General features: G+C 36.9%; 1 protein-coding gene across 4 annotated transcripts in view; it reads right to left on the bottom strand.

The window, feature by feature from the left end:
• The window catches only part of DIP-lambda (Dpr-interacting protein lambda), a 398199-nt gene extending 373389 nt beyond the window's left edge, over window positions 1–24810 (bottom strand). For 3 of the 4 annotated variants that reach the window (XM_065222316.1, XM_065222319.1, XM_065222318.1), the window contains exon 1: window positions 24569–24810. The gene's annotated coding sequence lies outside the window, so the exon portion shown is untranslated. Of the gene's footprint in view, window positions 1–13846; window positions 13985–24568 lie in introns of all 4 variants that reach the window. The other variant, XM_065222317.1, reaches the window with a different exon arrangement.
• Between the last annotated feature and the right edge of the window lie 476 nt (window positions 24811–25286).

Here is a 25286-nt window from a genome sequence, read left to right as displayed (position 1 = left end):
TGTGAACGCAAGTGTACCAGGAAATTCCATTACAACAGGAACTTTCAAAATTCAGACTGCGGTTATCACAAAGTTTCGACCAATAACATAGTTCAAAGCTCGCAACTATGACACAGAAGGTAACGCTACTTCAACAAAAAAGAATGCAATAGATTCCACTGCATTCCATCACTTTGCATCCGATCGAACCGTAGCCCTACATCCATATTGTTCACCCCCAACCACCCTACAACAAACAAAGCCCCTCCGGTTTTACTACACACTGCGGTTTCTCTTCCCTCCACACTGAGTCACGCATGCATTGAAATAAATTGGTCCTCCTCTTGCACATTTGGCTTTCGCCCGTTCAGCAATAAGGACCATAGGTTTTTTTCTTTCTTTTTGCTATCCCAAACCATTCTGAGCCATTAACTCATGCCAAAGAGTCTGCTGGAAGCATTTCAGAAACTCACAATTGGTATCGGTTCATTGGGAAGTGAATTTGTAGCAGTTGGCATCGATGGCGAATTTTCATCAATTTCTGCCACTTTTGCTCCGGTGTTTAAAGCTCACATTAAGGATTGTTGAACCTCGCAAAGCGTAAGCGGAAAATAGCAATTTTACGGAACGCTTCGAAAGTACGCTGAACTGTCACTCAAAAGTGGAAAATGGGAAATGGGCGACCTTGAAGCATACCCACAAACACTTGGACCTGTTAGAGGTGCTACACTCCCGCGCTGTATAATCTCCTTAGTCGCACCTTCAAAGCACAGACAACCAGACGAAAGCTTTTTTTTTGCACTTCGTACATGCATTTTACGATTAATTTTAAACAGCGAAGTTATTTCTAAACCACCTTTTTTCCTTGCACGCAACATTACTGAGATTTGTGACGATGCTTTAAGAAAACAAAACTGTGAGACAAGTTACGTCTGTCTGTGCATGTACATACCATCTCCGGTACGGGAACGTCGGGGAGTTAAAGCATAAAAGAACCCATAAACATTTATTTTATGAAATTGAGCTTCCTTCCTTCATCCTTACGTAGACGAAGGTGCCACACCATCGCAGAAGAGACACAATCGGCGGAGTCAGCATAAAATCGTGGGAGACGAAATCCCGCCAGACGACGATGACGATGAAGACGAAGACGACGGATCACTTATCCCTCTATAAGGTGCACTGGGGGAAGTGGGACCGGAAAATGAACTGTTTTCTTTAAGGCCAGCTAGACCAAAACCAGGTTTTATAGTTTTTATTGGGAACGCACATACTATTTTTTCAATATCAAAATTTATGATTTTTGTCAGAATACTATCACATAACATAAACAATTCTTAGTGAGTAATGATGCAGATTTCACTGGACACATAAGATTGTTGTGGTTTTGTGGTGCAATTTCCAATTATGAGCTCACAAGAAAGTTGTGTGAAATTCACATGGATATTTTACACTGGTAATGTGATTTAATTTATGAGAGTATTATTGAATTCGTTTGTAACTTCCAAAACATAATGCAGTTAGTAAAAAAATTAAAAGGTCAGAAGACATCGGCATATTATTTTTGGAATAAGTGGGATCACATGGTTTAATTGCATGTCATGACTTTGATTTAATGACTCTGAAATAAAGTTATACATGAGAAAATGTGGCCAAACTTTGTTTAAATCACATGCAACGAAAACTAATCCACCTATCAGGGTCAAGACGGTACGGTTATTGGAATTCTGGGTGGAAAAAATGCATCAGTTCCTTAAAAAACGTCTTCACACATGTATCATTTCTAGTTTTATTGCAATCTATTAGTGGATTTTAAGATCAATTTTATTAAACTGTTGATAAAACTAAGAGTTTCAAAGTTTAAAAGTATTAAACACAATCATTCACATTCCAGTGGAAGTCTGATAATATTTATAAGATGTCTGTCACACGAGACAATGGTCTCACTTATCCCAATGTACCTTAAAGTCAAATGTATTAGGTAGGATCGGGCAAAGTAAAATTACTCCACCATAGCTATCCACCTTGCTTCGTAGCTCAGAGCAGGATATCGATACCGTTCTCTGCCCCTTGTCAGCCTGCCAGGGCATGGTGAGAGGCACCTAGGTAGCTACATGTCTGTTTTCCTATCGGGCTTTGGTGGGTGGTTTGACTTCGTGCCGGGTGTTACGGTAACGCGCTCAAGCAGTGTGGATAAACATTCAAATTTAATGATGCTCAACTTCGTAAAAGTTCGATCCAGGTCCCAAGGAAGCACGCGAGCCTGTGACCATGGGCGGATGGACGGATGAACGGAGCCAGGGTTTGGTGGTTTTCGCCCAGTTTGCAAGTTTGGCTCGCGTATTGAAAATGAATTCTTTATCGTAGCCCTGGGCTCATAGATCAGAATCAATTTCGTCTAGGTTAGCCGAAAAAGTTTGGTGAGCGAGAGGTGAAAGTTTATGACTGATTTAGCTGAAATACTCTTACGCTAACATCCTTGAAACTATTATCATCAGATTGCATGCCAACCCCGTATTTGTTTTCGAAATTATTTGTCAGATTTATATATAAAGATTAAAATTTATGAGTGTAGAAAAATTGGCAAGCTTTCAAATGACCAAGCCCAAAATTAAGATTTCCAAGATCTCGGAAGTCTTCTTAAGACAAAAAATCTTTTTTGTTTTAATCAGCTTTGCAGTACAAATATTCTATTTTATAAGCTACTAAATAGGGCTGAATCGGTTATTATTGAACTGAACTTTAAAAATCAGAAGTTGTTGAAAATGTTGCACTTCAAAGAGATGAAAATGATTCAGTCTCTATTGCATACGTGTAATTTTCATGACGGTCTGACAGCTTTTTTTTATCCCGAACTACAGTCGAGTGAACAAACCGCTCTGCTCTTTTAAAAAAAATGTAATGTCTCAAATACAGCGAGGAAATTTGTGATATTTATAGTGATTTTGATTCAAGTACCCTTTCCATTTCTACAGGCGAATATTACATTGCAACATATTGTGAAGTTGGTCAAAAATAACACTTCACAATTTTGGCTCATTTTGACGTAAAAAATATTAACTCCCAAAGGGGGAAGCCACCACAAGAAAACTGAAACAGTTTATGATATGAAAATTATGACGACAAATTTTCAAAACATTTGGAAATTGCAATTTATTTTTCTATTTATAACTTTATTTACATCAACTGACATATTTTTTAAAGAATTCCTAGATTAAAGAAATACTCCAGATGCTGAAACAAATACTCTAGATATAGTAGAGCCACATACACGATTATATCCCGTTTTTGTTTGGTTGTTTTCGATTCCCGTTTATTTCCCGTTTCGTCAGTTTTCCCCGTATAACCACCCTGCTGTATATTTTTATTAAATTTCATATTTTGCATCACTTTTATAGTCATGCCTTGTACACTAGCCCTATATAAAAAAATGTTTCAAGTCCCTGAATAAAGATTGTCCTCGAAAAAAAATGTCAACACATTTCGATTAGAATTGATGATTTCGTACAACGATTTGTTAAAAAATGTCAAATATGCCGTTTTGAAAAGAAAATCAAAATTGACGAATGTTAGCCAATAATTATGCAAAGTTTCATCAGTCCGCATCGTGTTCTCTTGCCGTGCGGATCTATTTGCTTTTTGCTGAAGGAAGTGTTACTACTGCCTAAAGCTACAACAAATTTAAACAGCACATTTCAGTGCTCAACCTGTAAAATGTCTACCTTGTTCACCTCTTATTCCTCTTCGATCCTTTTTTGGTCCTTACCCGAGGTAATTCTTCTTGGATATCGATTTGCAAAATTCCTCGATCCTTCAGATTCTTATAGTAATCTGCTTGGCAGTCGATTTGGAACAAAAATTTACTGCCGCCATGGCGCCTAAACGCAAAAGAAAGGGGCAAACTCTTGATCCCCCTTCTGATGAAATTAATTTGAGTAATCAATGTGATTTGCTCACGGATGATGAGAATGATCCATCATCGAAGAAAATTCTAGTAAACTTTCCCGGCTTAGTACCAAGAAGGAAAAGATTCCCCCTATTGTGATAACCACTTCCGATTTCCATGCTCTTCGCATGGAACTTTTGAACTTCGTGAAAGTTAAGTTTTCACTACAAATTGGACGTCGGGGTGAATGCCGTGTATTGGCTAGAACCTTGGACGGATTTAAATGTCTTCACAAGTATCTTACTGAGAAGCAACACAAATTTTCTACTTATGACACCAAAACTGAACGTGTGTTCAAGGTTGTCATGAAAGGACTGCCCAGTGGTGAATCCCTGGATCAGATGAAAGATGAACTGGCAAAATTACTTGGAGTTGTGCCACTCCAAGTAATCAAAATGAAAATGAAATCCCGTCCTGGCGATTCGCGCAACGGGATTTCTAATGATTTTTATTTAGTTCACTTCAAGTCTAGTGAACCAAACAACCTTAAGGAAAAACTAGCCTTATGCTCCATGTCCGAGTGAAGTGGGAACACTTCAGGAAGACTGGAGGAAGTTTCCAAAACCTCACCCAGTGCCGTTAGTGTCAGGGATGGGGTCACGGAACTAAAAATTGCTACAAGCCTGCTAAATGCATGAATTGTGGTGATTCCTCTCACGCAAAGGACGACTGTCCTGTGAAGGAAGATCCTAAGAAATTTAAATGTTCAAACTGTGGTGAAAACCACAAATCCAATTTTTGGGAATGTAAGACTCGCAAAGCGATCCTACAATCTCGTTCTAAGCGACAGGTAGGAAACGCTCCACGTTTGGCCACAAATTCCTCTGCTGTTAACAACGGTCAGCGAGGAACAAATTCTACATTCGTACCCGTAGGTACAAATATCACCCCTGCTTCAAATTTTTCATCTATACCTACTCCCCTCGCTGCTAACAATGTTCAGCGAGTTAATGGAGCTACCTATGCTGCTATTGCACCGGGTAGAAATCAAAATACTAACCAACGTAATGCTAACGGAAATTTTGACAATTTTGACTAAAATGGAATTTTTACAGAAATCATTAATTGACATGATTTCTGATATGCTTAAATCTAACTCCATGTTTGATGCTATTCAAACTGGAATAAAATTTGCAAACAATATTGTCATGACTTTAAATTCAGTAATAGATTTTAAAGCATTAAATATTGTAAATTGGAATGCTCGATCTCTTAAAGATAATGAAGCTAAGCAATTTAACTTTTTGAGAGTTCATAACGTGCATATTGCCGTTATTACTGAAACGTTCCTTAAACCTGACCATAAGGTTAAGAAGGACTCAAATTATTTAATTTTTAGAAATGATCGTCTTGATGGACTCTGTGGTGGCGTTGCCATCATTGTTCATAGACGAATCAAATATAAAATTCTTTCTTCATTTGAAACCAAAGTTTTTGAAACTTTGGGAGTTTGGAGTTTGGTAAATTTGGACAACTTATGCAACTTATGGACAAAAAAAGAATTTTCTCAAGGGTGACCTCCAGAAACTTACCCGTCATAGGTCTAAATTCTTCATTATTGGTGATTTTAATGCAAAACACCGCTCATGGAATAATGCTCAAAGCAATTCCAATGGTAATATTCTGTTTGATGATTGTTCTGCAGGTTATTACACTATTCACTATCCAAACAGCCCAACATGCTTTTCTGCAGCAAGAAATCGCTCAACTATTGATTTGGTCTTAACTGATTCATGTCAACTTTGTAGCCAATTGGTTACCCATGCTGACTTCGGTTCTGATCACCTTCCAGTAACTTTTGAAATATCCCAAGAAATAATTTCTTATCCCAACAGCTCTACTTTCAATTACCATAGAGCTGATTCAGAACAATATCGAATATTTATGGAATATAGTTTCAATTCAAACATTCCTTTGCAAATCAAAAATGATGTTAATTATGCTCTTGAATCTCTGACTACTTCTATAGTTGAAGCAAGAGCTGCTGACCAAAAAGCGAGGTTAAATTCGATTCAATTATATAGACGACAATATTCAGCTCTTGATCCGTCTTCAAAATGTCCGTAGGAGACAACATCAAAGAACACGTGATCCTGCTATTAAAGTTATCTGGCGGGATTTGCAAAAACAAATTAAAAAGCGATTCTTTGCCCTGAGGAACAAAACTTTTGAAAATAATGTTTCGAAATTAGACCCGAATTCCAAACCCTTTTGGAAACTCCCAAAAATTTTAAAAACCTCAAAAGCCTATTCCAGCGCTCAAAGAAGGTGGTAAAATTTTGATCACAAATTCGGAAAAAAGCTCAGAAAGTTGCCTAGCAATTCGAGAGTTCCCATAATTTTAGTTTGGGTCTTACTAGTCCTATTGAGAATCAAGTTGCTCTCGGGAAAATATTCTTGATGATTCCTGGGGGACTGATTTGGACGAAGTAAGGTTTCATAATAAGAAAGCTCCAGGTGATGATGGAATTTTCTATGTCCTCATCAAAAAAAAACTCCCAGAGAGTACCGTGTCTTTCTTGTTAAAATTATTTAACAGATGTTTCCATTTGGCATACTATCCTGATAAATAGAAAAATGCAAAAGTTGTTCCAATTTTGAAGCCGGATAAAAATCCAGCTGAACCTTCTAGCTACCGTCCAATTAGTTTGCTTTCTTCAATAAGTAAACTTTTTGAAAAGATAATTTTAAATAGAATGATGCTTCACATCAATACGAACTCAATTTTTGCAGATGAGCAGTTTGGATTTTGCCATGGGCATTCAACTACTCATCATCTCTTAAGAGTTAAGGGTGTCCACGATGAAATTGCCACACACAAAATTGATTCGCAAAATTCGAGTTTTCATCCGATTGCCATCAAATTTTCAGGGATTGAGAAATAACTATTAAACTTCATTTTACCATTTTACTCGTATTTTATTTACAGTCCATACGCAAATGCCCGCACCTTGGCCTTAACCCCGGCCATAAGATTCTGCACAACCTGTGAATCAACCGTTTTTTGCATGTAAACCCATACTTTCTTCAGTTCCTCGACTGTCTTCACTACCTTAGGTCGTTTAAGAAGGTGCTGCTTCATAATCGCCCAGTACTTCTCGATGGGGCGGAGCTCCGGAGTGTTGGGAGGGTTGAACATTTTCGGCACGAAATTGACCTTATTGTCCGCATACCACTTCAGCACGTCCTTGGAGTAGTGGCATGAGGCCAAATCCGGCCAGAAGATTGTTGGGACGTGGTGGGCCTTCAGAAGAGGAAGCAGCCGCTTCTGGAGGCACTCTTTTATGTACACCTGTCCGTTCATCGTGTCCTGGGTCACGAAAGGTGCACTCCGCTTCCCGCACGTGCAGATGGCTTGCCAAACCAGGAATTTCTTCGCAAATTTGGACATCTTCTGAGTGCGGACATGCTCCGGAACGCTGAACTTATCCTTGGCCGTGAAAAACAGGTTGCCGGGGATCTGTTTGAAGTCGGCCTTCACATATGTTTCGTCGTCCATGATGCAGCATTCAACTTTCGTCAGCATGTTGAGGTACAACTTCCTGGCACGGGTTTTGGCGGACTTGTTCTGCTTCTCGTCGCGATTAGGGGCCTTTTGTACCTTGAACGTTCGAAGCCCAGTCTTAGTTTTGGCCTTCTGGACAAAACTTCGGCTTAGGTGCAGCTTCTTAGCCACATCCCTAACGGAGGCGTTCGGATTTCGGTTGAAGGCCCCAACTACGCGGTTGTGATTTTTGGTGTTGTACGGAATACTTTTTCCTTCACTTCTGGGCTTCCGATCGGTGGTCAACCGTTCCTCGAACCGCTTAATCACTCGCGACACCGTGGAATTCGCGATTCCCAACGTTTTAGCGATGGAACGATGCGAGAGATCCTTGTTCTCGTGATGAATGCGCAAGATTTTATCACGCACGAGCTGTTCTTTCGACTCCATTTCCGCGAGTTTTGATCACAGGACTTTAAAACTTGCAGGATGTAAATAACGCACTATGAACTAAATCCACCCAAATTTTCATTAAATTCTACCCAACGGTTAAAAAGTTAGAGCAATTTCATAGTGTGGCAATTTCATCGTGGACACCCTTTAACCAATTTAATTCGTTCAAACAAATCTGAAGGCATTCAACAGTGTTTGGCATGAAGGTTTGATTGCTAAATTAAAAAAGTTTAATTTTCCACTTTACATTATGAAATTAGTTCAAAATTATTTAACTGACAGAACTCTGCAGGTAAATTATCAAAATTCCAAATCTGATCGACTACCTGTTGGAGCAGGAGTTCCTTAGGGTAGCATTCTTGTGCCTATATTGTATAACATTTTCACTTCGGACCTCCCTGCCTCAGGGTTGCCACAAATCTTTGTTCGCTGATGACACAGGCATTCCCGCTAAAGTAAAAAGTTTTCGTGTTATTTGCAGCAGACTGCAGAAAAGTTTAGATATTTTCTCTTCTAATTTACGAAAATGGAAGATTTCTCCTAACCCTTCCAAAACTCAACGTATAATATTTCCACATAACCTAGAGCTTCCTTTTTGAAACCTAGTAGTAGTCACATAGTCACTATGAACGGAATTTCAATTTCCTGGTCAAACCAAGTGAAATATCTTAGATTAGTACTTGACCAAAAATAACTTTCACATTAAGGGCATTCAAGCCACATGTAACAAATGTATAAAATGTTTGTATCCTCTTATAAACAGGAAATCCAAACTTTGCCTGACGAATAAGCTTCTAATATTTAAACATGTTTTTAGACCGGCGATGCTTTATGCTGTGCCAATATGATCTAGATGTTGCATTACCAGAAAAAAAAAGCACTTCAAAGCATTCAGAACAATGTTCAGAAGATGGTTTTGAAGTGACCTTCCTGGTACAATACTACCGAGGTACCGTAAAACGGGGTATCTTTGATAATGCAGGTAACTTTGATAGTATAATATAATTATTAAATTTACTCGCTGCGCTTTTTCTATATTAGAAATGTTGGTTCCATATTTTAGCTTAGGGTATTTCCGTTGATATCGTATATAGCTTTTATCTAGTGTGTGTGTTACATATTTACAAAACATATTAAAAAACCATTTTCGTATTTTTCACCTGTTTGAAAAAGCACTCAAACCATTACCTATGAAATGTATTTCCGATACAGCCGTCACAAATTCAATGTTGTATTCTTATTGCCTATGATGTTTTCTGATTATATACTCATTCAAAGTTTCATTTTTAAAGAACTAAAATGTTTGAGTTTCATGAATTTTTTTCTACATTCATCGAGCATTATCAAAGTAACCCCAAATCAAAATACTGATGTTGGGTCATCATTGGGTTTTTAGTTCTAGAATGACAATTGTTATACTGACATGCAGGTATAGAAGCCCTGTTTATAATACTATATTCCCAACAACAATTTGAAAACGCTTAGATATATATGATAGCAATTAAGGCTGGTAAGTAACTAAAGTAGCTGGAGCACCTAAATTAAAATGAAATGTAATTTATTTTGAATTTGGAACAAAAAAAAAAGAGTTAAAAAAGGAAAAGACCCACACTACTTTCACAGGAGGGTCGTTCACTGAAAAAAAAACGAAATCCATGGCATCTGCGTGAAAGAAAATTTAAAGAAAGCCTGACGCCTGATGGTGATTGCCGGAGGAGATAAATTCAATAACATTACGTTGCTTATAGTTCCGTATTTGCCAGCCACCTCAAGGGCAAGTGCCTCTCAATATCATTTATCATTATTGAATACACATTTATCAGATTTTTCCATGTTTCTATCTATTTAGTTTCATCCCGCGTTCTGCCATTCCTTGAATCTGAACCTTAAAAACTAACCATCATATCTTCTCACTCAGTTGGATCTTATACAGCAGTCTCATTTAGTTGAGTCGGTAAAGGCATGCAAAATATATCAATAAATTATGAGAACAGAGATTCTAACCTTGAAATAAATAACTTTAAACAATCCCTGCCAAGCAAACAGCATGCGTACGAGTGAAAGAGACAACAGTTACCAATATTTGTTTTTGCACTTGCTTCATTTCATGTCGATTAAGTAAAAAGCTCTTCGAATTTTTTACGCAAGGTTTTTACTGACCAATTATTATTAAATTTTCACCTTTTTCTGACTTATATCGGTATTTGATAATTTTATAAGGTTAGCCTGTGTAAATTAAAAAATATCTTTGCATAGAATGCCGATCGATTCCGTATGCGTGATAATGTTTGCACCATCGTACAAATAAGGTTCCTGTTTCACCTGCCCATACAATGCCTTGGTTTTCTTTGCATGTACGTAACCTATAGCTCATACCGTAGTAGGCTGTGTATAAAAGAAAATGATTTACTTAGTTTGACAGTTGCACCACGCGCAAATGTCACAAAAAGACATTTCAATCGCCGTGGGAGTGTCCCGGTGGACCGTCAAAAGGGTTTTAGACCGAGAAAAGAAAGGATAACTATCCGCGAAGGTGGCCACAGGTCGTCCGAGGTCAGCTCAGGCTCCGAGGGTTATCGCTGCTATCAAAAGGAACATTCGGGTGAATCCAGTGCGTTCAATAAGGAAAATGGCAAAGGAATGAGTGACTTTACGGCACGGAAGATCGTAAAGGAAGATTGCGAGGCGAAGTCGAGGGCACGGAAAAAAACTCACAACTGCAAGAAAATCTTGAACTTCCTTAAGCGAAAAAAATCCGGTAATCCTGTTCACCGACGAGAGCATGTTTACCGTCGATCCCGTATCAAATTCCAGAACCGACCGGTATATTAGTTCTCTTCCGGTAAAAGACGTGGCCGACGAGCACAAGAACGTGTATCTGACCAAGCATCCTGCTAGCGTTATGGTGTTTGGATTGGTGGCTTCCGATGGCATAAAAATGGACCCGGTGTTCATTCCAGAAGGCGACAAGGTCCACACGGAGGTCTACATCGGGATGTTAAGTAAGTGTGTTCTTCCGTGGATCAAAGAACAGTACGGTCCGAAGCCAAATGTTGAATTTTAAGAAGATGGGGCTCCGTGCCACACCTCGAACCGCACTCAGAAGTGGTTGCAGGAACATCTTCCGTTCTGGGCGAAAGATATGTGGCCGCCATCCAGCCCCGATCTTTATCGCCTGGATTACTCAAATGGCGCGTCATGAAGGCCAAGGCCTGTTCTAATCGCCACCCGAGTACAGCAAGCCTCAGACAAATATTGACCCGTACCTGGAGAGAAATGGATCCAGACTACATTATTAGAAACTGCCGTGCATTCTGGAAGTGTATGGAGGCCGTAATATCAGCAAGTGGAAACTCGATCGATGGTTAACATAGTTTAAGACTCTGAGAAACATCTCCCCTTTAAATAAATAAAAAAAACTCGAAAACGATTTTTTTTTTTTAATTTTGACATTGCTCAATGGTGCAAACATTATCACGCATACGGTAAGTGCTTGCTGGTTACTTGGGTAACACAGCTACAATTTTACCGAAGAGCAGACGTCTTCATTATCTATAATTATAAAGCTAGTTTTTGAATAACAATTGATTCAAAGACCAGCCTAATAATCACAACATCCACCAAAACAAGGGAATTTTAATGCACAAAAACTTCACCGAAGGCACCAAGCAAAGGTCTCAGACTACTTTCTTGCTAAATTTCCAACCTGGACCACTGTGCAATTTAAATTTTGAATTGAAGCTTCTGAAATTTTGTTTAAATGGAGCCCTAATACCGCAGTCCTACGTCAATAATGCGGTCGTGTTTGGGACACAACCCCTTAAGGTCCTTCCAAACTGACGCGTTTTTTTATGCCGCGGCAGCGGTAGCGAATAAATCGCGTTAACCGCGGTAGCGAAATTCGTGTGGGTACCCACACTGAAGCGGCAGTTTTTTCGCAGCATCATAGCGTTCGCGAGCAATGGATTCGTCGTCGGATGAAGAAGAGGCGCTTTTGCTAGTTTCTTTACCAGCAGAGGAAAATGCGTTGAAGTATTTTGGCAATTTCCTTCATTTTAGTGATATTTGTTACAGTTTTGTTGATATTGCAGATTTCTCACCACTGGTGATCACGGAAGATCATGTAATGTTAAAGAATCATAAAGTCAATCTTTAGAAAAAATTACAAAACTTAACTTCCACTGGAATGAATATTAAAAAAAATTGCAAATCTTCGGGAAATTTCATAGACAGAATATCAGGGAAGTTCGCATAACTTGAGATAAATTTGCAAAACTTCAAAGAAAGTTTGTATATTTTCAGATAAATTTGCAGAACTTCAGATAAATTTGCAGCACTTCTGAAAAATTCGTAGAAGAATTTCAAAGAGGTTCACAGAACTTCAGAAATGTTGATAGATCATCAGAGAAATTTGCAAAACATAAGGGAAGCTCACAGAACTTTAGAAAAGTTCATAAATCATCGCAGAAATTCAAGTTGAAGATTGAAAAACATATCTACCAAGGAATTTGTGAAAGTTCAAGGAAGTTCATAGAATATCAAGAAATTTCTTAGAACTTCAGGGCAATGTGAAGAACTTCATACCTGTGGCGTGTTGAACTGTTGATTATTTCCAGAAGAATGATCATACTGAAGTCTTGGGTATTTACGATAATTTCTGAGCATGCTGGTATCTTTTTAGATTTTTCGAAAAACTTTGAACTCTCGAACAGTCTATTGAGTTCACTGTTAGTATTCTCCCGATATTTTAAATGAATTATCTCAGGAAATTTTTGTGAGTTTGGCTTAATGCTTCCCCGGAACTCATCTTTGAATTCATTTGTAATACTCCTAAAAAAAATCCATGGAATTATTCTCATAACTGATTTTATTTCTAAAATGGCTTTGGATTTTCTCCTTCCCTTGTAATTCAACTTACAGTTTCTAAATTCTCCTTATAAATAAATGTAGTTCTACTAACATATTCCTTAGATTTAGCATAGCATATGCTATTGTAAAAATCGTGGGTCAACTATCCTCACAAATACCTTAGATTTCTCCTCCGGAAGCTTCTTTGAAGGGCAGTGAGTTTATAGAAGTTTACCGATCTTTGATCAAGTTGAGCGAATTCCAAGTAGAGCAAGGAATTTTGTAGAAGTTCTTGGAACTACATAGAAGCTCTGCTAGTATTTGGAGAATTTCGGGGGGATTCAGGGAGTTTTGTTGATGGAAATATTGTATAAATTCCAATCAATCTGAGATTTTGATCAAATTTCAGGGAGCAGTAAATTAAATTTACAAATGCAGAAATCTTTGAAAAAAATAGTTTCTAACCAATTCTATTAAGGTTTTCGTTTTTGCCATTTTGTATCACCTGAAAATCACTTTCAAAACCGCCCTTCTTCGGCGGCAAAAACCCTGCAGACAGCGAATCGAAAGCACACGCTAAAGAAACACTGCCAAAACGCGCGAGCAGCGTCAACTTGCCAGGTTGGTTTGAGCGCTTCCGTAAACTGCCAAGCATTTTAAAACGCTGTGAATTATTCGCTGCCGCCGCGTTAAAAACTGGAGGGACCTTTATTGTATTTCGTTGATTTTTTGACCAAAGTTAACAAAAACAAAACATCGTTCACTATGATTATGCAAAATGTCATGGATACTGTAGGAATATGAAATTCGTTTTTATTATACTATTTAACCTGGCATCGCCCAAACCAAAAATTAATAATTCTATTGATAATAAATAGGTCCTAGGAAGAGGTACTGTATAGAGTCGATATCGTTGTCACTTTAACCAGCATGAACCCGTATCCATGCAATAGCATACTTGAATAAATGACAAAAGGATTAGTAACACCCATCTATTTCCCCCAAATGTATAAAGACATCAACCGCTATTGAAAACCATGAACAATTTCAATAAATTATACATCCTCACTTCTACTAGCTTCCCTGCACATACGTCACATAACCAGCGTGTTATAAATTTTCACATCCATCCTTACCGTATGAACTCGTTTCCGCTCGCGTGTCTGCCTTCCGTTCAATTTGGATTGCTGATTCTCACAACAACTATCTAAAATCACTCTCTTTCCACCACGTCGTTGATTCCAATTATCATCTATCAGCACACGATACCACTGCTACCACGCACACAGGAACGGGACGAAAATAAACATAATTATTAATACACAATCTCAGATAATAATCATCGTTATGGAATAACATCAACAACTGCCACTTCCACCCCTCGCGCACACTGTCTTCGTCTCTTATCCTCTTTGCCATAACAATAAAAGCCAATAACACTATATATTACGGAACCGAAAACTTTCCCAGACACGCACTTTCACTTCAACCCCCTACCGACATACCACCGAACTGCCAGAATTTTCGAGTAGGAGCTCCTCTAAAGGGCGATCATTTTCTGTGTCACGCAATTTTCACCCCTAAGGCCGAGGGAGGGCCAAACACGGAAAACGGTTATTTTTGAAGGTTTTGATGTTGGTTCAAACAGCAACAGCAACCAGCAGTTCCGATGACGATGACAGAATCGGAACGCACCTGTCCGAGATTCCGCGTGAGGGGAAAACAAACGATTGAACAAACTTCAGTTCCCGTTCTGCCTGCCGGCTCTCACTGTTTGATAGATTTGATAGATTGCTTTCATGTGCTTTCGGTACATGACATCACTTGCTTCCTCCGGATTGAAGGGTTTGAGCTTCTTATAACAGCATGATGGTCACGATGATTGGAATTCATCACTCCCGGAAATCAACTGCACCATCCAATCGAAATCACTGTCCTATTGCGTTGTTCTTCGTGTGTGACACTGGATGTGATTTCCGGAAACGGAAATCACCGTATAGGTGGCACAGGTTCTGGCTCTAGCTACACATTTTGACAAAAAATGTAATGGTCAATTCTGCGTTTAGATGATTAAGGACTTAAAACGATAGATTTTGATTTATTTTCTAATGTTTGCTATGCCATCAGAATTGCAGAATTTTCAACTTAGCAAAACTTTGTACAATTCTTGGGCTAGAGATGTTTTAAAGACTTCATAGTTAGCAAGTTTTCAAAAACTGTAGAATGCAATAAAATTTGATAAACCACCAAAATTCTTAATAGTTATTATCAAGAATAGATACCCACACAGCAAAAACTTAATTTTAATATCATATCAAAGTGAATGGTCAAATCGCCAAAAAGGACAAAATTTTCATTAATACAGTGCATGAACTGACATTACGCTGCTTTTACTGTATTTGTTTATTTTTGTGGCCATAAACATTACATGAGATTTTCGACATGATTGAAGTGCATCCTCTTGGATGTAATATCAAGCTTAAATAAAATTAAATATATAGGTTAAATAACGGCATCGGTAATACCTTTACCTAATGTCATCAGGGGGGTAGATGTAGTCCTTTAAGTGCTCAATTTTGGTCAAATCATGATTTAAAAAAATAAGTTCTCGAGGACTTCATGTATCCCCTTAACGATAATTATTAAATGCATTGCTGAACCTATCATGTACCCTATGATTCCGAATCAAAATAAAATCCTGATCAAAGTGAACCACATTTGTCAAACACAGTCACCTTCAGGCCAAATAGCAATCCAAAAATGATTTTAGGCTCGAACCCCTCCGATTTCCATGAAACTTTGTATAATTCTAGATGGAGCTGAAATTAGGGCGTTTGCTAAACAATGACTTCGCTCGATGATTTCTAGAAAGCCAAGGCTTGCCCACGCAAGTCAACATCACCATCGGGTAGGCGAAGACTTCCCCTAACCGATGGTTATGTTGGTTTGCGTGGGCCTGCCTGAAATCCTAGAAATCTTCGAGAGAAGTCATTGTTTACAAAAGTTGTTACGCCCTAATTCCAGTTCTATCTAGAATTATTTGCCAACCATTTGGACTCTGGCTTCATTTTAGAACAGGGCGTATTAAAATATAGTATCCATATTCCGTACATCTGCATACATTTTAAATGAAGTGTACGGATTTCAAATAATTTTTTATGTCTACGCAATTCGGTCAAATGTTACAAATTATTCAAAATAAAACAAGAGCAAAAAATAAACAGTCTCTGCTAATCGACTGAATAGACAAAGTTGTAGGAGAACCTGGATGGCATTTCCTGAATTATTACACCGTAAAAGAAATCATCATTTTTTTTAATTAAAAAACTACAAAGGACAACCCTATGGGGTTGTACGCAATGGTGACGTAGGACGTGGTATTATATAACAAATCTTATTTGTTAGCTGCAGACTTGTCTTATTTGTTAACATGAGCTTGTGTTTTGTGTTGGAATAGGAATTTGAGCGGGGTTCTCTCTGTTTATACTCTTTAGTATGACGCACTTGACATAGATGGCATACAGCGACTCACGAAGAGTTACTGATTCCAATCAATAGCGGTGCTACTTCTTCCTCCTTCTATGGATGAAGGAACCCTTTCGTTGTGTACTGAAGAACAATGTTCAACGCCACGTGCCGAAAGCACTGCTGCTGATGCTGATGATTGGACACCACCACACTGGAACTGAATCCGATCAGCGGTTTAGGTCAACCTTGATAGCTAGCTGCTTGCGGGGAGCCTACCACTCACCACGCGGTGATTGAATAAACACCATTTGGTGAAACCGGATTGAAATCAACTTTGAAATCTATGTTAGGGAAATCGCTTTTCACAGGCAATCGGTGATAATATTAATTATCATAACAACAGTTGCACATTCGTGCATTTTCCAATAGTGACATTTTGAAAAATGATAAAGTCTTAAATTGCGTAGGAATATTTCTGATCGAATGATGATAAAATTATTGAAATTGGTCCAGGGGCAGCTGAGTTATTAGCGTTCAAAATCTTTCATAATTTTGTTACATGTTCCATTTTCGGTTTTCACAAAGTGTAACCCCATATAGAAATCACAGACGTAGTCCTACGTCAAAAAATTTTTTTGCGGATCCATAAAGTTTTTGAGATCCCGGTCATCAACGTGTCGTGAAAATTCAATTTTATATTATTTCGTATTTCGTATTTTAGAAATACGAATAATATTTTAGTTGTGGTCAAGTAAACATATACAGTGGTGGTCTTTAAATCAGCACAATAGGCCGATTTTCATTTCCGGAAATTTCGAATTATAAATGTGCTAATTAGTTGGTCATTTTCAACCAGCCCGTCAATTCCCGGCAAGCGCTACCAATAATTTGATATTACGTACACGCAAAATTCAGCATTATTGTAGTTCTGTGTCAAAATTTCAGTCCAATTGATCATAACAAAACATTAATTGCAACATTAATTTGTATGGAAATCGGCCTATTGTGCTAATTTAAAGGCATGTATATCTAAATATCTCAAGTAAACATATATATCTTAAATTAATGAGTCGGAGTCAGAGTCAGAGTCGGAGTCAGTGTCGGAGTCAAAGTTGGAGTTTTTCCTGAAATTCGGCCATTTTTAATCTAGTAAAATTTTAAAAATTGTGCCCTTGAAATTTTTCAATAAAAATAATATCTTTCAAAAAAAACTTAATTTTTTTTTTAATTTCAAGTAAAAATTCAAACAAATGTTAAAACCCCAAATATCTGAAAATGTCCATGCCTGATTTATGAAAAAAAAATAAAAAGGCATATGAAAAATGCAATCTTTTGTAATGTCCAAAACCATGGATACTTAAAAATTGACAACAATTCAGAAACAAGAGCTTTTGCAGAAATTATGTTTGAAAATGTCTCAAACATTGTCTACTAAGTATAAAAACTGTGAAATTTGATTAACAACATGTTAAAAAGTTTAACCAGAAGTTCTTGTTCCATGATTTTTGTAAGTTTAAAAATGTTCTTAATTTTAAATATTCCAAAAGTTTGCATTTCCACGAGCTTCATTTAGGTTCATTCATTTCAGCTTTCATTAAGGTTTTCAATTCTTTTTTTAACTTGAAATTACTAAACACATTTTTTATGCAAAGAGAGAGACAAAGATTAGTAATTTCCATTTAATTAAGCTACCTTATTTGCTTATCCTTGACAGATACGCGTATTTCGTCTACAATGTGCAGACTTCTTCAGTGTATTGTACTAATACTCGACAGAAAACCTAAAAGTCTAGTCACTAAGACGCCCACATTCATCAGATATTTTTTAAAATATTTTTCCTAAAAAAAACTTATTTTTCTCTACAACTTTGTCTCAGACATCATTCCGATCAGAAGAGGCGTTTCAACCATTTTTTGAAGAAAAAAATCACGTTAAAAACGTTATCAGTATTGGCAAAATCATCTATCAAATGATATTATCCGCTCTCATACGGTCTCAATATCACGCATATTGGAGTAAAATACCATGCTTGATATTGATATTACAAGCTCCTTCAATATTACGAGACATGTGTAATTAATGTGTAAACGTGTAAAGTTGAAGCTGAGAGTTGAATCGACGCAAAAATGATTCCGTTGCAACTCGTTTTCTTAGAAAGAGAAGGTATAATAATGCTATCTTTTTTTTAACTTCACCGATGGAGCCGTTATGGAAGTCAAAGTTGCGTTCTGGTGTAAAGCGAAAATCATGAAACCCCATCTCACCACAGTTTGGTGAGAATGGCAGCTGGTGAGATTTGTTCGCTTGATATTCCGAGCTGCGATATCACAGCTTGCAATATCAACCACAGTTGTTTGTGTGTTGATTTTTATCTACGAAAATCAAGCGTGACCTTGGGCAGTGGTGAGATTTAATTTGTTGATATTTTACCAACACTGAACGTTATATTAAAAATTTTACAAGTTCCAAAATGGCCGAATTTTAGCAAGCATGTGAATCATTGCCCTTAACAAACAAATATGCAAAGCTTCATGCAGATCCGAGATGTCAAGTTTTTCTGATTCTACATTTGGCGTGGAACTGGTCAATGGGTGATCATGCTAATTTCTTTTCTAAACTAAATGACCTTTTCAGAAACAATGTACACTGTAAATTGGTGTGGAAAGCTTCGTTGAAATCAGGACAAAAAACGTTACAAACTATATTTAAAAATTCCATTTTAAACACAGTTAACTATCCCTTACTCAATTTTATGTAGCTGAATATTTTTCCTAACTCGATGAAAGGACTTCAACCTTCAATTTTGCATGTCCTTTCTTCTCCCTCTCCCTTCGAATATTTCCCCATGTTGAGACATCCTTTATTCGATGAGTTCTGATTAATTTATCGATGTATTTTTACCTACCTAAGAAAATTTTATAATATTATTTTTTCGACTATTTTAGGTAAGGCGTAGCAATGAAATTGATTAATGAGATTCAAAATTGAGTTTAGTTGTGATATAGTAGAAATATTTTAGAATTAAATCATGAGACAATTTTTAAGTCATTAAACTTAAATTAAATATTTTCTCGACTAATGCACCAATAAAAAGTTAAATATTCTTAACAATTTCAAATCAAAATCATAGCTAAATAGACAACTAATGAGCTATGTTATAGGACAATTTTTGAGCTATTTCATGGAATTTAATAATTGGGATTTTTTCTCATATGTTCTGTAACTTGATACCTCCCTAAGTCGATGGTCCCTTATTAAAATATTAACTTTTCTGAAACTTTTAAGTTTGACGCTTTGATGATGACAGAAAACCTTAAAACATCAACGTTCGGTAAAAATTTCAACATTTTTGATTGTAAAATAGTTTTAAAGAGCTTGAGCTGTTTTCTGAAAAAAAAAATTACAAATTTGAGAAAAATTCAACATTTTCAAAATCTCATAACATAGCTCAACAATTGTCTGTTTTGTTTGAATTTTTTTGTTAAAAAACAATAGTTTTGTTCCTTATCGCAAAATATTAGACTTGTATTTTTTATTTTGTCATAAGGGTGTTAGAGTGGTCCAAAAAATCGATTTTTTTCAAAAATGACTTTTCCAAAACGTCATAACTTTTCAACCACTGGGCAGATTTCAAAAATCAAAATATCAAACAATGGTACAAATCGGTTTGATCATCTCTCTTTACCAAACTCTCCAACGTGGGGGTTTGGTAAAGAGAGATAATCAAACCGATTTGTACCTTCCTAAAAAGTTGTCCTTGCTCGCTTTCTACTCTCTAAATACAATTTTCACACTGCCGTACTCTAACGGAACGTTCAACTCTATATTTTCATCTTCTCATCTATCGTTTAAAAATTACCACCTTAGTCTGTTTTTTTTTTTAAATTAGCATCTCCAACTAAGATAGTATTTGTTTTTTTTTATAGTTTTCATGGTTTGTAGATAGAGGCCGCAATATGTGACCATGTTACAGTCGCTATAAATCTATGGAGACGCATGGTAGTCTAGTCGCAGTCTAGTATTGAGCAAAAATCCAAAACTTGATAACTTCAAAAAATATAACTCAAAAACGAAAAAAATACATCGCTGAAAATCTTAATTCTTTGTTGTTATTGTATTTTGGTTTTTGAGTATTTGTAACCACCTTTCATTTGAGGTTTTGATCTTTGAAATCGGCCCAGTGTTTCAAAAGTTATGAAGTTTTGGAAAAGTCATTTTTGAAATGAAAATTTCCAAAAACTACTATCTATTATATTATTTTAAGATGCCCAGCCATGTAGAAAACACAATTCAATCTTCTCCTAAATAAAGAAAAAAAAAAACACTATTCAAGGGGAACGGTCAAAGTACATACTTCAAAAAACGTAAACATACGTTAAACGCTTATTTACGTTTAATAAAACACATAATTTGGAACCCCTTTTTTTACCATTGCTGGTCACCCTAAAATGCTACGCCATTTATAAATCTTCCTTTAGGCTCCTAGGCAGAGTAAAAGCTGGCGACCAAGCTGACCAAGCAAAAGGAATAAAAATTATTTATAAAATCTTTTGTCCGCTCGGTCGCCACCTTTTACCCTGCCTGGGGCCCTAGTGTTTCCATTTTCCAAACATTCCGAGAATTCCCGGAAATGAATAATTTTTACTACTGTATAATCAAGAGATTATATGGTAGTAAAAATTATTAAAAAATGCACTTCTTCGAAATTTATGTTTGGGCTCAACATTATGGACACTAAGGTCGGCATTAGGGACACTAACACTACCATTCTATTTGCCTTGAAGCAAACTGTAACTCATTTACTGAAATGAAGATTGTAGGTCATAGGATAAAATGCCGAAGAAGCATTTAAATCAAACTTAGACGCAATTTGAGCGATCCAACAGAAATTCTCAAAAATCAGTCAGTCACACCTCAAAAACTCTTTGACGAATAGAATAATCCAATCAAACAAACTAGAAAATCTCTCTCTTAGAGGTGACTCTTTTTCTTGTTCTTATTTGCATTTCAAACTTATTGTTTAGCGTATATTAGCTTATTGCGTACTCTCAAATTAGTGTTCTAAATGCCACAGTTGGGAATTGAGAGCTTTTGCTGCCAATACCAATGCATGCATTTGTATATTGTGTGGCAAGCACAATGATACTCTATGCCTAGGGAAATCGAGAAAACTTCCAACACGAAAGATTTCCTTAACCGGAGTTGACTCCTTGATTTTTATAGAGTTATCTGTTCGTTAACATATTAAAGCCATCCACTAGTTATTGAAAAATTCTACTTTATAATTTATTAAACGTCGAAATGACTAAATGTTTACCTCACTTTCACATCTAATTATGGTTTGCTTCGATACGCTGCAATTATTAAAATAAAATTAATATTTCTTTATCACACATCACAAATCCTGGTCCAAATCGGAGATGAACCAGCCTACGGCTGAAAATCTCCTAAATAAAGAAAAAAATCCTGGTCCTAATATTTTTGATCATTTATCATGATCACGATATCCGTTCACGAAAAAAAAATATTTAGAAGCCTTAACCTTTCTGAATAGTTGACTGTATTTGAAGCAAACATTTGTGTTATGAAATTTGAAATATTCGGCCAAACATCCATTCTGCAAAATGTCCATATGCCAAACATGCATTCAGTCAAAATTCCATACGCCAAACGTTAATATGCTAAGTGGGGTAGCATCGAAGCATTAAATTTAATTAATTGTATCTCGCAAAATGTTTAAAACTACTAAAGTCAACACTTTCTTAAGTTTGAGAAAATTGACAAATACTTAAGAATACTTAGAACCTTGGCTAAATATTTTCAGATAGGGGAAATAGATGTAATGTTGGTCTAAATGCCCCTAATTTGGGCCCATACATAAATTCAGCAATCGACTAAATTTTCAATAAAAAAAAAACAATATCGATTAGTACCATCCCAATGACGCGTTCATCTAGATAAAATTGATAAATAGCAGATTTTTAGCGATGCGCCCAATCTTAGATTCATAGGCCAACATTAGAGCCATTTCCCCTATTTGTTGTTTCTTAGGATAGAAGCAAAAATAAACAATTGCACATGGCAAAAATTGTTTAACTTGAAAGTAACATAAGAACTCTAAAATGGCCTAAACTCTAAAATTGTTTTATAACATATGAATCTGACCTTAAAAATAACGGCCATAATAATAGCGTTCAATCACCTAAATTTCTAGAATAGCCCAAAAACGCCTAGCCTGAAATATTCTCCAAAAAATGCATTCAACAAGCTTAAATAGCCTTAAAACCAAGCAAGATCATTGGCTGTAAGAATTCCCAGCCTTTAAAAGTTCATGACAAAATTCCAGAAACAACACCATGAATCATGATCATGAATACCGCAAAATGACTAATATACTCCAAAATTGCTTCAAAACACCAAAATCGAATCATCTACATTTCAATGGCGTTATAAGCGGGGCTGTGCCATTTCGCCCAAGGACGTTTCCTCGAAGGACGTTTTGCCGAAGGACGATTCGCCGAAGAATATTTCACCGAATGGGTCATTTCGCCGAACGGGTCATTTCTCCAAATTTTAATCATGAATCAAAATAAAAGAACTGGTCTTGTTAAAACGAAGTTTCATTTCTATAAATGAAAAATACCTATTATTAGAAAATAACTATTTAATTTGACGTTTGGCTGAAAAACGATTTTATGCAAAGTTGTAGCTGATAAAAATTCCCATAAGAATAGCAATAGAATTTGTTAACAGTATAATATGTAAAAAGGCTAGAAGACAATGAAAAAGACAAAAGTTTTGTTTTCCCATAGTTATTCCTATATAATTTTCAAATGGTTTGTGTCAAGTCAGTTTCTTATCAAATGAGTTTAAAATTTTGGAAGCTAATCAGGACCCAATTTGAAACCGTTTGAACACTGTGGAGCGAAAATTTCAAATTTTGCATGAGTCTAATGGATATTCAAAATAACAATGAAAATGCAAATCTAGCGTTCAATCCTTCAAAACCTAAAAACTACCTCAAACACGCTAAAATAACATTAAATCGTCACAAGTGCCGAAATAACACCAAAACCGCTTTAAAATTGAAAAAAAAACAGCCTCAAATAAAAACGCACAAAAAGTTATCGAACTGTAGACATGACCATACAAACGCCATAACCGGCTTTAGAAAGACCAAAATAGCCGAAAACGCTAAAATGACTTCAAAATAGTCAAGAGCACCTAAAAAAACAAACCTAAGAAAGGTCGATTCACCACACCACACACACATTGAAATTAATGAAGATCTATTAACCCTCCAAACGCGATGCCTCCTGTAAAATGTGTAACGGCAAACTTACAGTGTTTGAAAAATTATACCTCAGCCATTTATTGACAAATTTCAAAACTATTGGCGCCATTTGAAACTGCATACTTCAAAGATTTATTCGGTTACAATAGATTTAAAATCTATTGATAAAATGCAGAGGAATGATTTTTCCAACATTGCCAATTTGCCGTTACACATTTTACCGGAGGCATCGTGTTTGGAGTAATGCTCTTTCTTTGATTTTGCATCTTACAACACATTTTTTGAACCAAGACTAAAATGGTTGAGAAGTTAATGACTCATCTCGATATGCTTCATTTTGATAATGCAACTATAAATCTGGAAAAATATGCACCTGTCTCAAGAAATCTAATTTCCAATACATGTGTTGCCATGGTGGATGTTTCAAATTTGAAGTATTTAAACGTATGATGAAAAAAAATACGATTATGAAGTAAAATCAATTCAGCCATTACTACAGGAAAAATTATTAGAATCATTGCTCAAAGCTAAGAATTGCTGCAAACATGCTAGAATTCTTCATAGCTTAATTTAAAAAAAATCAAAAAAAAATCGGGTTTCAAAATATAACATGAAAATAAAGCCGTGATCGAATACTTGTTCTACAATCTTATGCTATTTTTTTCTTGAACAGCATCAATACATCAAACAAAAATTAGAAATCCGCTTCATTTTGCTTGTTCATGGCAGAGCTCCACCATTTACAGTCCATTATCTTCAGATACCACCTCATCTTACAAGCTTATGATGCAAACATCCTCAACTGGACCGGGCATTGAACCCCTTTATGGTCTATATGGTCTGCTTTACTACAGGTCACGTGACGCATTTTGCCTTATCGGGGTGCCAACGAAGCGCCTAATATCCATCGTTTTGAGCCCTCAATATTCACTAAAACAGTCACTGCTACCGCCAGCAAAACTGTGCCGACCGGTGTCAATCCTTCACACTCGTTCAATTCAATTTTTCGCCTTCCCACGTAAGCCGTTTATTCACCAGCTTCTTCCGGCTTGGCACCAACAGTGCACTGCAATTTTCCATTATGCACAACACCTACCAAAAAACGTGATGCTTTCAATCTAAACTGCACCGTGCTGCTCTAAAATCACACTTCCCACCATCGGCACCCTTGGAAGGGAAGCAGCCCGCTATTATGTCCAAAAACAGTCAATATCGACACGCGAACTACGACCACGACCGTACGACCAGATGCATCCTTTTACTGTCAGGATTACCGAACAGAAAGCTCGCTTCACATATATCACGACACGAATACAAAACGACCGTCATATAACCGACCGCACCGGGTGAGATTTCGCATCAAACTGAATCTCGGCTGCTGATGCCAGCTGCCAGCAAGCACGACGATCCGATGCATCCCTCCGTCGTCGGTGGAGATGAATTCCATCACCACCACCCCCATTCGGCAAAACCGACAGCCAGCCACGTGAGTGGTGGGTGGTAATTGACATCCTTCTCCACCCGAAGAGCGTGACTATGCTGTGTGCGGGTGGAAAAGTCGCTTCGGGAGACTCTCTCTCCGGAGAGAGTATTACCGACATTTGTGCCGGTTGTTTGAGATGCACTTCAATGTGACGAGAGGAACAACAAAGCCGAAAGGATCAAAACAGAGAGCCGAGTTAAATCCGAACGCAACAAGGACGACGCGGTTTCGGTGAAAGAGATGACGACGGTCTCGGACAACTTTACAACTGTGGTTCATAAGAGAAATGCAATAAGCACCAAACGGTCCTTGACAATGTTATCAACAAAGT

Source organism: Ochlerotatus camptorhynchus, unplaced genomic scaffold, assembly GCF_037179485.1.
Source record: "Ochlerotatus camptorhynchus isolate MF236.1 unplaced genomic scaffold, CSIRO-AGI_Acam_v1.1 ptg000165l, whole genome shotgun sequence".
In the NCBI taxonomy this organism is placed as follows: Eukaryota; Metazoa; Arthropoda; class Insecta; order Diptera; family Culicidae; genus Ochlerotatus; species Ochlerotatus camptorhynchus.
The sequence above is the reverse complement of the archived record's forward strand: the minus strand, read 5'-3'. Positions and strand labels throughout refer to the sequence as shown.